Source organism: Triticum dicoccoides, chromosome 1A (assembly GCF_002162155.2).
Source record: "Triticum dicoccoides isolate Atlit2015 ecotype Zavitan chromosome 1A, WEW_v2.0, whole genome shotgun sequence".
Lineage (NCBI taxonomy): Eukaryota > Viridiplantae > Streptophyta > Magnoliopsida > Poales > Poaceae > Triticum > Triticum dicoccoides.
This window is the reverse complement of record NC_041380.1, coordinates 79,711,930-79,727,657: the sequence shown is the minus strand read 5'-3', so window position 1 is coordinate 79,727,657 and position 15,728 is coordinate 79,711,930. Positions and strand designations below refer to the sequence as shown.

At 41.4% G+C, this 15,728-nt stretch overlaps 1 long non-coding RNA gene across 38 annotated transcripts; it reads left to right on the top strand.

Moving 5' to 3' along the window:
• The first annotated feature begins 9,086 nt into the window (after positions 1–9,086).
• On the top strand, positions 9,087–15,525 carry LOC119364314. 38 transcript variants are annotated; one of them, XR_005174910.1, is made up of 13 exons: positions 9,087–9,588; positions 10,430–10,657; positions 10,798–10,853; positions 11,411–11,483; positions 11,624–11,804; positions 11,968–12,012; positions 12,169–12,369; positions 12,458–12,681; positions 13,018–13,027; positions 13,136–13,221; positions 13,475–13,558; positions 13,648–14,171; positions 14,688–15,522. It is a non-coding gene; the product is annotated as an uncharacterized LOC119364314 (long non-coding RNA). The 38 variants fall into 38 exon arrangements; XR_005174881.1 differs by having other exon boundaries at positions 13,458–13,558; XR_005174887.1 differs by having other exon boundaries at positions 13,018–13,051.
• The last annotated feature ends 203 nt before the right edge of the window (positions 15,526–15,728 follow it).

Genomic DNA, 15,728 nt, shown 5'->3' with positions numbered 1-15,728 from the left:
ACATATAGATCATTCATCATTCATCACAACTTTGGCCATATCATATCACAAAGCACTTGCTGCAAAAACAAGTTAGACGTCCTCTAATTGTTGTTGCATGTTTTACGTGGCTGAAGTAGGGTTCTAGCAAGAACGTTTTCTTACCTACGTGAAAGCCACAACGTGATTTGTCAACTTCTATTTACCCTTCATAAGGACCCTTTTCATCGAATCCGCTCCAACTAAAGTAGGAGAGACAGACACCCGCCAGCCACCTTATGCAACTTGTGCATGTTAGTCGGTGGAACCGGTCTCACGTAAGCGTACGTGTAAGGTTGGTCCAGGCCGCTTCATCCCACAATACCGTTGAAGCAAGATAAGACTAGTAGCGGCAAGAAAGTTGACAACATCAACGTCCACAACAAATTGTGTTCTACTCGCGCAAGAAGAACTACGCATAGACCTAGCTCATGATGCCACTGTTGGGGAACGTTGCAGAAAACAAAAAAATTCCTACGGTTTCACCAAGATCCATCTAGGAGTTCATCTAGAAACGAGTGATTAGATGCATCTACGTACCTTGTAGATCGCGAGCGGAAGCGTTCAAAGAACGGGGATGAGGGAGTCGTACTCGACGTGATTAGAATCACCGAAGATCCTAGCACCGAACGGACGGCACCTCCGCGTTCAACACACGTACGGAACAGCCACGTCTCCTCCTTCTTGATCCAGCAAGGGGGAAGGAGAGGTTGAGGGAGATGGCTCCAGTAGCAGCACGACGGCGTGGTGGTGATGGAGCCGCAGTACTCCGGCAGGGCTTCGCTAAGCACTATGGAGGAGGAGGAGGTGTTGGAGAGGGAGAGGGAGGCACCAAAAGAAAAGGTAAGAAGTCCTCCATCTCCCCCACTATATATAGGAGGGCCAGGGGGGCGGCCCTAGGAGATCTAATCTCCTAGGGGGGTGCGGCCAAGGGGAGGAATCCCTCCTCCCCAAGGCACCTAGGAGGTGCCTTCCCCTCCTAGGACTCTTCCTCCTTGAAACCCTAGGCGCATGGGCCTCTTGGGGCTGGTGCCCTTGGCCCATGTAGGCCAAGGCGCACCCCCTACAGCCCATGTGGCCCCCCGGGACAGGTGGCCCCACCCGGTGGACCCCCGGGCCCCTTCCGGTGGTCCCGGTACAATACTGGTGACCCCGAAACTTGTCCCGATGCCCGAAATAACACTTCCTATATATAATTCTTTACCTCCGGACCATTCCGTAACTCCTCGTGACGTCCGGGATCTCATTCGGGACTCCGAACAACATTCGGGTTACTGCATATACATATCCCTACAACCCTAGCGTCACCGAACCTTAAGTGTGTAGACCCTACGGGTTCGGGAGACATGTAGACATGACCGAGATGACTCTACGGTCAATAACCAACAGCGGGATCTGGATACCCATGTTGGCTCCCACATGCTCCTCGATGATCTCATCGGATGAACCACGATGTCGAGGATTCAAGCAACCCCGCATACAATTCCCTTTGCCAATCGGTATGTTACTTACCTGAGATTCGATCGTCGGTATCCCAATACCTCGTTCAATCTCGTTACCGGCAAGTCACTTTACTCGTACCGTAATGCATGATCCCGTGACCAGACACTTGGTCACTTTGAGCTCATTATGATGATGCATTACCAAGTGGGCCCAGTGATACCTCTCCGTCATACGGAGTGACAAATCCCAGTCTTGATCCGTGTCAACCCAACAGACACTTTCGGAGATACCCGTAGTATACCTTTATAGTCACCTAGTTACGTTGTGACGTTTGGCACACCCAAAGCGCTCCTACGGTATCCGGGAGTTACACGATCTCATGGTCTAAGGAAAAGATACTTGACATTGGAAAACTCTAGCAAATGAACTATACGATCTTATGCTATGTTTAGGATTGGGTCTTGTCCATCACATCATTCTCCTAATGATGTGATCTCGTTATCAATGACATCCAATGTCCATAGTCAGGAAACCATGACTATCTGTTGATCAACGAGCTAGTCAACTAGAGGCTCACTAGGGACATGTTGGTGTCTATTATTCACACATGTATTACGATTTTCGGATAATACAATTATAGCATGAATAAAGACAATTATCATGAACAAAGAAATATAATAATAATGCTTTTATTATTGCCTCTAGGGCATATTTCCAACACTATCATCACTACAAAATACCAAAAACATTACTTTTGTTATCATTACCTTTTGATACTGTTACCACTACTATCATATTACTTTGCTACTAAATACTTTGCTGCAGATATTAAGTTTTCAGGTGTGGTTGAATTGACAACTCAGCTGCTAATACTTGAGAATATTCTTTGGATCCCCTTGTGTCGAATCAATAAATTTGGGTTGAATACTCTACCCTCGAAAACTGTTGTGATCCCCTATACTTGTGGGTTATCAAGACTATTTTCTGGCGCCGTTGCCAGGGAGCATAGCTCTATTCTTTGAGTCACTTGGGATTTATGTCTGCTTATCATTATGAAGAACTTGAGAGATCCAAAAACCAAGATTTATCCCTCAACTACGAGGGGAGGTAAGGAACTGCCATCTAGCTCTGCACTTGATTCACCTTCTATTTTGAGTAAGCTTGCGACACCTAAACCTGCTTCTGCTATTCATTCTGATATGTCGCACTTTATTGATGATGCCACTTCTGCTATGCATGATACTTATGATGAAACTACTTCTACGCTTGATACTACTATGCCACTTGGTGAATTTCTTGATGAACAACTTGCTAGGGTTAGAGAGAATGAAATTATTGAAAGTGATAATATTGATGAAAGTGATGATGAAGACTCTCCCCCTAATAAATATGAATTGCCTGTTGTTCCTGAGGGTTATGTTCTGGATGAAGAATCTGCTAGAGCTATTTTAGCTTGCAATGATAGATATGATTTAAAGAGGTTATTAGCTAAATGGAAGCAGCAATCCCTTAATGCTAGAATGAAACCTGACCCTGCTTTTGCTACTTCACCTATCTATGTTATTGATAAGGATTATGAATTCTCTATTGATTCTGATATAATTACTTTGGTTGAATCTTATCCTTTTTATGGCTATGAATCTGAAGTTGTGGCACATCTTACCAAATTAAATAATATAGCCACCCTATTCACTAAAGATGAGAGAACTTGCTACTTTTATATCCTTAAAATATTTTCGTTCTCATTAAAGGGTGATGCTAAGATATAGTTTAATTCTCTTGATCCTAGTTGTGTGCGTAGTCCCCAGGATATGATTTATTACTTCTCTGCTAAATATTTCCCTACTCATAAGAAACAAGCTGCTTTAAGGGATATATATAATTTTGTGCAAATTGAAGAAGAGAGTCTCCCACAAGCTTGGTGGAGGCTTCTCCAATTACTTAATGCTTTGCCCGATCATCCTCTTAAAAAAATGAAATACTTGATATCTTTTATAATGGACTAACCGATGCTTCCAGAGATTACCTGGATAGTTGTGCTCATTCTGTTCTTAGGGAAAGAACACCGGATGAAGCTGAAATTCTATTGAATAATATGTTGACTAATGAAAATAGTTGGACACTTCCTGAGCCTATTCCTAAACCAACTCCGAAGAAGAGAGGTGTTCTATTTCTCAGTCCTGAAGATATGCAAGAGGCAAAGAAATCCATGAAAGAAAAGGGTATTAAAGCTGAAGATGTTAAGAATTTACCTCCTATTGAAGAAATGCATGGTCTTAATTTACCGCCTGTCGAAGAAATGCATAATTTTAATCCATCTCCTATTGAAGAAATGCATGGTCTTGATAACCCGACACAGGTAGTAAAGGTAAATTCTCTCTATAGATATGATAGAGCTGAAATCCCATTTACTAAGTTTGCTAGCCCATGCTTAGATGAGTTTGATAAATTTATGGTTAAGCAAGAAGACTTCAATGCTTATTTTGGTAGAGAATTAAACGCAGTGCTGGTATGCTTGAACACTTGGGTGATTGTATGGCTAATGTTAAAGGTGAACTTAAACTCATTAGTAAGCATGCTTCTATGGTTACCACTCAAGTAGAACAAGTACTTAAAGCTCAAAATGATTTGCTCAATGAATTGAATAGTAAGAATAATGATTATGTTGTTAGAGTGGCTACTAGAACGGTAGAATGACTCAGTAACCTTTGTATCCTGAAGGCCACCCTAAGAGAATTGAGCAAGATTCTCAGAGAAATAATATAGATGCACCTAGTCCTTCTAAAAGGAAGAAAAGGAAAAATGATAGGACTTTGCATGCTTCTAGTGAACCTATTATTGACACACCTAAGAATCCAAATGATATTTCTATTTCTGATGCTGAAACACAATCTGGTAATGGACCTGAAACTAGTGATAATGTTAATGATAATGATAATGTTCATGTTGATGCTCAACCTAGCAATGATAATGATATAGAAACTGAACCTGTTGTTGATCTTGATAACCCACAATCAAAGAATCAACGTTATGATAAGAAAGACTTTGTTGCTAGGAAACATGGTAAAGAAAGAGAACCATGGGTTCAGAAACCCATGCCTTTTCCTCCAAAACCATCCAAGAAAAAGGATGATGAGGATTTTGAGCGCTTTGCTGAAATGATTAGACCTATCTTTTTGCGTATGCGATTAACTGATATGCTTAAAATGAATACTTATGCTAAGTACATGAAAGAAATTGTTACTAATAAAAGAAAGATCCCGGAAGCTGAAATTTCCACCATGCTTGCTAATTATACTTTTAAAGGTGGAATACCAAAGAAACTTGGAGATCCAGGAGTACCCACTATACCATGCTCCATTAAAAGAAACTATGTTAAAATTGCTTTATGTGACCTTGGAGCCGGTGTTAGTGTTTGATGTCTACTACTAGACCTTCTTCTTGTAGACGTTGTTGGGCCTCCAAGTGCAGAGGCTTGTAGGACAGTAGCAAATTTCCCTCAAGTGGATGACCTAAGGTTTATCAATCCGTAGGAGGCGTATGATGAAGATGGTCTCTTTCAAACAACCCTGCAACCAGATAACAAAGCGTCTCTTGTGTCCCCAACACACCCAATACAATGGTAAATTGTATAGGTGCACTAGTTCGGCGAAGAGATGGTGATACAACTGGTATATGGATAGTAGATAATAGTTTTTGTAATCTGAAAATATAAAAACAGCAAGGTAACTAATGATAAAAGTGAGCGTAAACGGTATTGCAATGCGTTGAAACAAGGCCTAGGGTTCATACTTTCACTAGTGCAAATTCCCTCAACAATAATAACATAATTGGATCACATAACTATCCCTCAACATGCAACAAAGAGTCACTCCAAAGTCACTAATAGCGGAGAACAAACAAAGATATTATGGTAGGGTACGAAACCACCTCAAAGTTATTCTTTCCAATCAATCCGTTGGGCTATTCCTATAAGTGTCACAAACAGCCCTAGAGTTCGTACTAGAATAACACCTTAAGACACAAATCAACCAAAACCCTAATGTCACCTAGATACTCCAATGTCATCTCAAGTATCCGTGGGTATGATTATACGATATGCATCACACAATCTCAGATTCATCTATTCAACCAACACATAGAAGCTCAAAGAGTGCCCCAAAGTTTCTACCGGAGAATCACGACGAAAACGTGTGCCAACCCTATGCATAGGTTCATGGGCGGAACCCGCAAGTTGATCACCAAAACATACATCAAGTGAATCACGTGGTATCCCATTGTCACCACAGATACGCACGGCAAGACATACATCAAGTGTTCTCAAATCTTTAAAGACTCAATCCGATAAGATAACTTCAAAGGGAAAACTCAATCCATTACAAGAGAGTAGAGGGGGGGGACATCATAAGATCCAACTGTAATAGCAAAGCTAGCGATACATCAAGATTGTAACACCTCAAGAACACGAGAGAGAGAGATCAAACACATAGCTACTGGTACATACCCTCAGCCCCGAGGGAGAACTACTCCCTCCTCGTCATGGAGAGCACCGGGATGATGAAGATGGCCACCGGAGAAGGATTGCCCCCTTCGGCAGGGTGCCGGAACGGGTCTAGATTGGTTTTCGGTGGCTACGGAGTCTTCTGGCGGTGGAACTCCTGATCTATTGTGCTCCCCGATCGTTTTAGGGTATATGGAGATATATAGGAGGAAGACATGCATCAGGGGGGGCACGAGGGGCCCACGAGGGTGGAGGGCGCGACGAGGGTGGAGGGCATACCCCCCCTGCCTCGTGGCTTCCTTGTTGATACCCTGACGTGCACTCCAAGTCTTCTGGGCTTCTTCTGATCCAAAAATAAGTTCCATGAAGTTTCAGGTCAATTGGACTCCGTTTGATTTTCCTTTTCTGCGATATTCTAAAACAAGAAAAAAAACAGAAACTGGCACTGGGCTCTGGGTTAATAGGTTAGTCCCAAAAATAATATAAAAGTGGATAATAATGCCCATAAACATCCAAAACACATAATATAATAGCATGGAACAATCAAAAATTATAGATACGTCAGAGACGTATCAGCATCTCCAAGCTTAATTCTTGCTCGTCCTCGAGTAGGTAAATGATAAAAACAGAATTTTTGATGTGGAATGCTACCTAAAATATTTATCCATGTAATTCTCTTTATTGTGGCAAGAATATTCAAATTCATAAGATTCAAGACAAAATTTTAATATTGACAAAGAAATAATAATACTTCAAGCATACTAACTAAGCAATTATGTCTCTTCAAAATAACATGGCCAAAAAAAGTTATCCCTACAAAATCATATAGTCTGGCTACGCTCCATCTTCACCACACAACATATTTAAATCATGCACAACCCCGATGACAAGCCAAGCAATTGTTTCATACTTTTGATGTTCTCAAACTTTTTCAATCCTCACGCAATATATGAGCGTGTGCCATGGATATAGCACTATAGGTGGAATAGAATGGTGGTTGTGAAGAAGACAAAAAGGAGAAGATAGTCTCACATCAACTAGGCGTATCAACGGGCTATGGAGATGCTCATCAACAGATATCAATGTGAGTGAGTAGGGATTGCCATGCAACGGATGCACTAGAGCTATAAATGTATGAAAGCTCAACAAAAGAAACTAGTGGGTGTGCATCCAACTCGCTTGCTCACGAAGACCTAGGGCATGTTGAGGAAGCCCATCATTGGAATATACAAACCAAGTTCTATAATGAAAGATTCCCACGAGTATATGAAAGTGACAACATATGAGACTCTCTTTCATGAAGACCATGGTGCTACTTTGAAGCACAAGTGTGGTAAACGGATAGTAACATTGTCCTTCTCTTTTTTTCTCTCATTTTTTTATTTGGGCCTTCTCCTTTTCTTTTTTTTTCTTTTTTATGGCCTTTTTTTTCTTTTCTTTTTTTTATTTTTCGTCCAGAGTCTCATCCCGACTTGTGGAGGAATCATAGTCTCCATCATCCTTTCCTCATTGGGACAATGCTCTAATAATGATGATCATCACACTTTTATTTACTTACAACTCAAGAATTACAACTCGATTCTTAGAACAAAATATGACTCTATATGAATGCCTCCGGCGGTGTACCGGGATGTGCAATGATGCATGAGTGACATGTATGAAAGAATTATGAATGGTGGCTCTGCCACAAATACAATGTCAACTACATGATCATGCAAAGCAGTATGACAATGATGGAGCGTGTCATAATAACGGAACGGTGGAAAGTTGCATGGCAATATATTTCGGAATGGCTATGGAAATGCCATAATAGGTAGGTATGGTGGCTATTTTGAGGAAGGTAAATGGTGGATTTATGGTACTCATAAGGAAGACAATCAATAAATAAAGCATGATCCGACTTCATCACATAACGGTTCACCATACGTGCATGCTACGGGAATCACAAACTTCAACACAAGTATTTCTCAAATTCACAACTACTCAACTAGCATGACTCTAATATTACCATCCTCATATCTCAAAAACAATCATCAAGTATCAAACTTCTCATAGTATTCAATGCACTCTATATGAAAGTTTTTATTATATCCCTCTTGGATGCCCATCATATTAGGACTAGTTTCATAACCAAAATAAACTACCATGCTATTCTAAAGACTGTCAAAATAATATAAGTGAAGCACAAGAGTTCATCTATTTCTTCAAAATAAAACCATCGCCGTGCTCTAGAAAGATATAAGTGAAGCACTAGAGCAAACGACAAACTACTTCAAAAGATATAAGTGAAGATCAATAAGTAGTCGAATAATTATGCAACTATGTGAAGACTCTATAACATTTAAGTATTTCAGATCTTGATATTTTATTCAAACAGCAAGAAAAACTAAATAAAATAAAATGACGCTCCAAGCAAAACACATATCATGTGGCGAATAAAAATATAGCTGCAAGTAAAGTTACCGATGAACGAAGACGAAAGAGGGGATGCCATCTGAGGCATCCCCAAGCTTAGGCTCTTGGTTGTCCTTGAATATTACCTTGGAGTTCGTTGGGCATCCCCAAGCTTAGGCTCTTGCTACTCCTTATTTCATAGTCCATCGAATCTTTATCCAAAACTTGAAAACTTCACAACACAAAACTTAACAGAAAACTCGTAAGCTCCATTAGCGAAAGAAAACAAAACACCACTTCAAGGTACTTTAATGAACTCATTATAAATTCATATTAGTGTAATATCTACTGTATTCCAACTTCTCTATGATTCATACCCTCCAATACTACTCATAGATTCATCAAAATAAGCAAACAACATATAGAAAACAGAATCTGTTAAAAACAGAACAGTCTGTAGTAATCTGGATCAAACGTATACTTATGAAACCCCAAAAATTCTAAAATAAATTTCTGTACCTGAGGAATTTATCTATTAATCATCTGCAAAAAGAATTAACTAAATATCGCTCTCTAATAAAAAATGGCAGCTATTCTCTTGAGCCATAAAGTTTCTGTTTTTTACAGCATACAACACTTTAACGGTGGCGGTATGGGCGCCTCCTCCCTGAATCCACCTGTCTTTTACTGTGCGAATAGAGAAAAAAAAAGGTGTTACCTGAGTCGTCCCCTCCACCCCGATGCCGTCCATCTCTCTCACTTCTCTCTCTCCCGTTCCCTTTTTTCGCCGCCGCCTTCGTCGGCCGGTTCCGGCGAACGCTGGCGGTCTCCGCCGTCGGTGGCTACCAATCTCTTCCTCTCCTCGCGCTCTATATGATCCACCGCATCGATTCATCGATCCCATCCTCATGTGGTTGCCCGCATCGGATTTACCCGTCTAGGGTTTCGGTGCGGTCGACTTCCTCATCGCCGGCGATGCTCCGGCGCCTTGGTCCGGTCGTCTTTGTCTTCTGTCGTGCTCTCTCGTGCTGCTCTGCTTCCTAACGGCGCTCCCGTGCCTCAGATGCACGCCAGGGCGGCACGGTGAGCAGGTGGGAGGAGAAGGCGGCGGCGATTTCGATCTATTATTCTGCGTTGACACGGGAGGCGGTAGAGCGGTCTGGACGAGATTCCTGGTGCCGGTTTCCTCACCATGCTGAGGCCACCTGCATCGAGCAATGGTTGATGCCAAGGTGATCTTCTTCCCCCTCTGCTCCTGACTCTCTCTCCTTGTCATTGAATTTATTACAATATAGAGTTTCTGAAGATTAATGCTGGCAGTTTTGTATAGCGAGAAATAAATCCCAGTGTACCTGTAGGCTGTAAAGCCAAGCCATTTGTTGAGCTTCTCCTCGTATTGCTGCTATCTTGCTACTTTATTTTGTGCTTGTTGCTAGCTCGTGCTACTGTCGCTGCTGTATAGATGCCAATATATGCGTAGACGTGAGTCACTCCTGCTGAACTTCCACAAGCTCAGGTGTCAAATGAAATGCGTATGAGATGCAGAGCGTCGAATAGATAGTGATCTTTGACGACATTGGTGGAATCTAGAGCAGTTAGCATCCATGGAGTTAGTGTTGTATTTACAGCAGCTTCCCTTCCAGTTGGATTGCATATTTGGCCGATCCTGCGGTGCAGAACGTTGTAGACAATTGGTTATGTTGAAGATTGTCTCTCCTATTTACAGTGAAGAGATGTTGTGCGGGGAAATTTCCACAGTAGTTCAACTCCAATGCTCAACATGTCGAACCCTCTGCAAATTATTACTTGCTGGACCGTGGACATTTATTTCAGTTCCTATGTGAACCAAAATACATGTAGGATAGTCTGTGGGGGCAGGAGAGAGTGATGTTTTTAATTTCTACTCCTTCCAGAACTCGAGTGTTGCTACTTGACATCTAATCTACCAGTTTTTATTGTCTAAGGAAGATGATATATGTCTAAGTATTTATTTCCTGCGCTGTGTTGATCTTCTATGGTTTACTATTTCGTTGTTTTGAACATGGGTATAAAGATGCACTAATGCATGCCCAGGCTTTAAGGACCTGTTCGGGTTCTCTCCGCTCCACAACTACGGCTCCCAGAGCGGAGGGAGGGGCAGCACAAATCAGGGAGTGGCTCAAACCGAGGTCCTCGTCTCCTCTACAGCTCGGAGCGGAGTTTTGAGATTGGAGAGGTTGCGAACAGGCTCTAAGAATGGACTGCAGCTCTGACCCAAGCAGCGTGAAGCTCCTGAGTTGCATATAGCAGATCTCAAGAGAGGTTTCACTGAAATTTCAGCATTCTTCTCCAGTATAGCTTCAGTATTTTCTTTCGTCTTAGTGCAAAATTGCGTAATACGTAATTTCCATTGCTTGTTGAGGTCGGAAGAAGCATTGAGTTTGATTGTTTGTGTTGCACAGATAATGAGCGTTTAAGAAGGTTGCACACGGAAACCTTATTCAAATTCACCAACCAGGTAGGTTGCTACATGAAGGTTGATAAATTTCTAATTCTAAAATGATGGCTCAACTAAATTAGTTTTCATCTCAAATGTTAACTTCTGGATGTAGATGAAATTAGTTCAGTTGATGATCTTGGCTTCAATTTGTATGCTGTCCTTTACACCTAGGAGATTGAATTGATGGGAGGACTATAATTTCCTTTGTTTTGACACCTCGGACTCCAATGTACTATTTTTCTCATAGGAACAGCTTAAACAAGTGCTCTAGAGCTTGTGAATTTGGATGCCTTCCATTCTATATTAATTTCTAAATTGTACAAATTGATCTAATTTTATTCCTGATTAGAGCTTGAAATCTGATAAGAGAGTTTATATGCAATTTAATTCATGTGTGTCTCGGACTATTTCTGATTTGCTATTATTCAGCTGGAAATTTCACACAGAATCCTGAAATTTGAAGGAAGAATTAGGAAAGCAAATATAATATTGTTATCAATGGAAGAGGTGGTTAAATGTATCACAAGCTTCTGCTGACCCATAAAATCAACATAACAAGTGTTTATTTGAAACAGGAGCATAAAGGGACATCAAATAACTTACGCATGACTATGAAATGCACTGAAACTCCCTGGAGAGCAAGCTCCGGTAAAGAAAAGCCTTTCAATCGATTTGACATATTGGTGTAGGGAGAAGCAGGAGTTTTGGATAAAATTATACTGTCGATTATTTTTTAAAATTGATAAAGCTAATTTTAAAATTGATAAAGCTAACTTTCACTACACCAGCTGCACTCTTGTCCAGCAAGGCACCGATGAAGGATTCTGTTTTTGGGAGACCTGATTATGGGGCCAACACGGTCATGCAAATTTTTTTGGCAGCAGAAGGTAATCTAATATCAGGAAGGGGCATCTCACAATACTGCAGCTATTAAAAAGAATCCAAAACAGAGGCGTCTAGGAGAACGAGGTTAGTGCCTATGCGTTGGATGTAGGTTTCCAATTATATGCTCTATTTTGGAATGTAGTTTCTTATAACCATGAACTCAATACTCATATACTTTTATCAAAAGCATTACCCTTAGAGTTGGATGTAATTTTAACCAATGTTTGTTTCCTTGTGGTGGATGTAGCTTTGTTGCTGTTCATCTCCCAGGATGGTTATTGCCAATTACCAGGTCTGTTATGCTGTTTTTTTTTTGTGTTCTAATGCAAATTATCCGACTCTATGTGTCCTTTGAGATAGTTTTTCTTGAATATGTTGATCGGAGGTGTGTTTTCTGCAGATAATATTCATTGCCTGCCATTAGCTTTGTTTTTGGTATTTTCTGCAGAACCATGTCAAGCACAATAAACTGAGGTCCTTTCATACTACATGCCTTCTATTTCATTTCTGCATATTTGAGAGAGGTGGGCAACTCTCCCTGAGCTGCATGCTATATGGCTGGAAGCCAGAGCTCGGGCCCGACGCCTCCGCTCGCCGTTTCCCACGCCTCCGGCGCCCCTGGTGATTTCCGTGTGGATCAGGTCTTCAGGTGATCCCTTCTTTGTGAATGCATGTAGCGGTGGTTGTAGATGTCGTGTTTGCCCATATCTGGCGTTCTAACCCCGCCTCTGTGGCAGGGTGCCAATATTTTCGGACGTAGTTGGGCCAGCAAGCTCAGATCTGAAGGAGAGAATTGACATGGGTAGCCGACGAGAGGGCAAGATTCGTACGTGGCGGTGAATTTAGATGGCGGCGGCACCAGTGCGGACGATGCCAATAGCAAGGACAGCGAGCCGGCGTAGTCCGAATAGTGTGGAGTGAATTGAAGCCGGATCCGCAAGCATCCGAGTGGATTAAAGCGGTACTACACAAATTGATACACTCTGGTTTCGTTAATGTTGCAGTTCTTCGATGAGAATGGAGGCAATTTCTCTGTTATAAAATGGACCACCGTCTGATTACAGAACATACTGACATCTGGGAATAAGTTTTTAGATGTTCGATACAGAAGAATACTAAGCCGTCAGCTGAATTGTTGTGTGGTGCCGTGGTGTTTGCATAAGTAGCGTTATATATTTTTTAGTTTAGACATGTGCATCTGTGGTGCTAACCTTCAGTTCATTCCTATGTTATACTTGTGCTTCAATGAGTTCATGCTGATGCTTGAGATGACAAAGCTTTTCTGTGTTTCCTGCAGGGGGGTGGAGGTGATGCGATCTACTCGGGAATAAGTGAATGATATCATTATGATGCCAAATTAGTCCGCAAATACTGCTGCTTCTAGAATCTGAATGTACCCGCTATGCATGTTGCAGGCAATGAACTATTTTACAAGATAAAATATCAGGAAGGGGCATCTCATAATACTGCAGCTATTAAAAAGAATCCAAATGAGCCCGCGGTAAGGATTTGGTTTACAGTGGTTATACTTTATATATCATCTCAAGGCAACTTTAGCTCATTGGTTAAATTTGATTCTCCGTTCAATTGGTTAAATTTGGTTCTCCCTTCAAGTTAGATGAGCCTCTCATTAATATAAATTCAGTCATAGAACATTATCATTTATAAGTTTTCTTTTTTGTTATACATTGTTAACTGTAAGATATCCTGATTACTGTACTGTTTTACTTTGATGAGTCACCATCGTCGTCCAGAGACAGGTCGGCAGGGGAGGCTATGAGGAATTGGGTACATCCAAACTTCCCCTGTGATATCTTTATTTTATTCCTCAGTTTAAGGTAGTGAAGCCTCAGTTAATCTTCAAGTTGCTATGTTCTTGTTTGTTGGTATGCGTTTGCAAACTGAAAATATTCTGTTTTTTTTTCAGGTCTCTGTTAGTGGAATATATTTTCTTGCAAACTGAATTGGTTTTCTGGAACATGTCTTCGTATTTTTGTGTATGTCTTGAGCACTATTCATTGGATATACTTTGTTGCTTCCAGCCCATGGATAAGAATATTTCAGTCGCTGAAGAGATTGTTGAACATATGACATTGATGCAAATCTCTGGCCACCTACAAGTGAAACTGCTTGAAGACCAAGTTCGAATATGTATGAGCGCAGTGAAGTTCGGCATGCAAGTCTATTCGCAGTCTCGCACCCTAATGTAATCAGTCGAGTAGTGACGGGAAGGCGCCGCCGACCAGGATGTGGAGGAAGATGGGGTTGAGCCGGGTTGGTGAAGGTGTTGTGGCTGGTCGTTGGCCAAGCAGCCGCCTCTCCCTCGTCTTTGACATCGTGAAGAATGATGTTGAAATGGATGCGTGCTGCAGGAGCAGCAGAGGCGTCGTGTGAGCCTTGGGTTCTTCATCAATTCGTTCGTGCGTTCCCTTGGTCGCATGCGCGCCTCAGGTACAACTTGCCTCTCGTCTCTCCTCCCTGTTATGGATCCAACATGAGGATAAATTGTTGGGGCAGTAGGTAATATCAGGATTTTTTATTGTTGTTGCTTCTATTTACGTTTATGTTCATGGTTGTTGGTGTATGGCGTTCACCTTTTACCTGGATGCCAGACCAAATAAGATCTCAATTCAGTTTCTTTATTTCGATGTTCATCTCGTGTATCATGAAAAAACTTCACCACTAAAGAGAGCAGAGCTATTATCTTGACAATAGAAGCTAGATAAATTAATCCATGAGCATTTTCATGCATATTATTTAATATATTTTTAGTTGTGCTAATTTAATAACAGTACTATTTATAGTGCTGATTTGGAGATATGTGCAATGCACTTTCAGCAGTCAACAGTTCACCTACCTGTGTATTGTATGCATTAACTAGATTAATTAATGACGAAGGAAGGATTTATTCAAGTCAAGTTACTAAATATTTATGATGGTATCTTTTTCCCTGAACTTTTTATCCAGGATCAGCTCGGAGTTGAATACTTAACTAGTTCAGGAAAGCTTCAAATACAATAGTGGCAAACATCTCCATTGATGCTACAAAGCATCTCGATGATTTTGAAGCGAGTCTTCATGTTAATTACATTACTTTTTGTATCATGCCCTATTGATCGAAAAGTTACTTAGCCCTAATCATCCATGCTTAATAATGAGGATCGTTTTGGGATTTTGTTTAGCTTTCCAACACTTCCATAGTTTATTAGTACAGAGCTAGATCTCTCACTGTGCTGATCACACGTAATGAAGTCATTTTACTTGGCTTTCTAGCAACGGGTCAGCAAGTGGGTCATGATGAACCAAATTATGTTCTCTCTCTTGCATATAGATGCTCACGATTATACTGATCTGATCAATTGTAGGTTCCATAGGAACACTGAACTTGATTTTGTTGCCTCCTCGTAGCAGGGCCAGGGAAGCAGTGTCAAGTGGATCCTGGAAGAGCACTGGTGTGGGATCCGCTGCTGCCAGGTATGCTTTTCTTCCTTCCCGTCCTCTCGATCCACTTCCTCTCTTTGTTTCTGAATTTTGCACTCAAATTGTGAGGTGAGGCTCAAAAAATACAGTGGTTACCGACGGCGGCGACGACCACGAAGATTGTCCCAGCATCTGGAACAGTGGATGCATTGAGCTCGAGATGACGATTAGCCACTCCATCCATGATCACTGTTTTCCCCCTTCTTTTTGTGGAGATGATTTCGCTACTCTTTATCAATGCTGTAATAACCAAGGTGCATGTGTGACTCGTTCAATCAAGTGTGTAATGAACCCTGCTTAATATGCCTATGATGCAATACCACTACATAGTTTAAAAAGAAAAGTGGAAGGGGAGCCTCCCACCTGGCACCGCCAAGCTTCCTCTCAAGCGGCGGCACCAGGTGGCGCCCCAACTGCTAGTGATCATAAAGACTTCACCCAAGTCTTTCCAAAGGTTATACTTGGCACAAACACTAATTAAAACATAAAACCACATCTAAACAAAGGCTAGATGAATTATTTATTAAT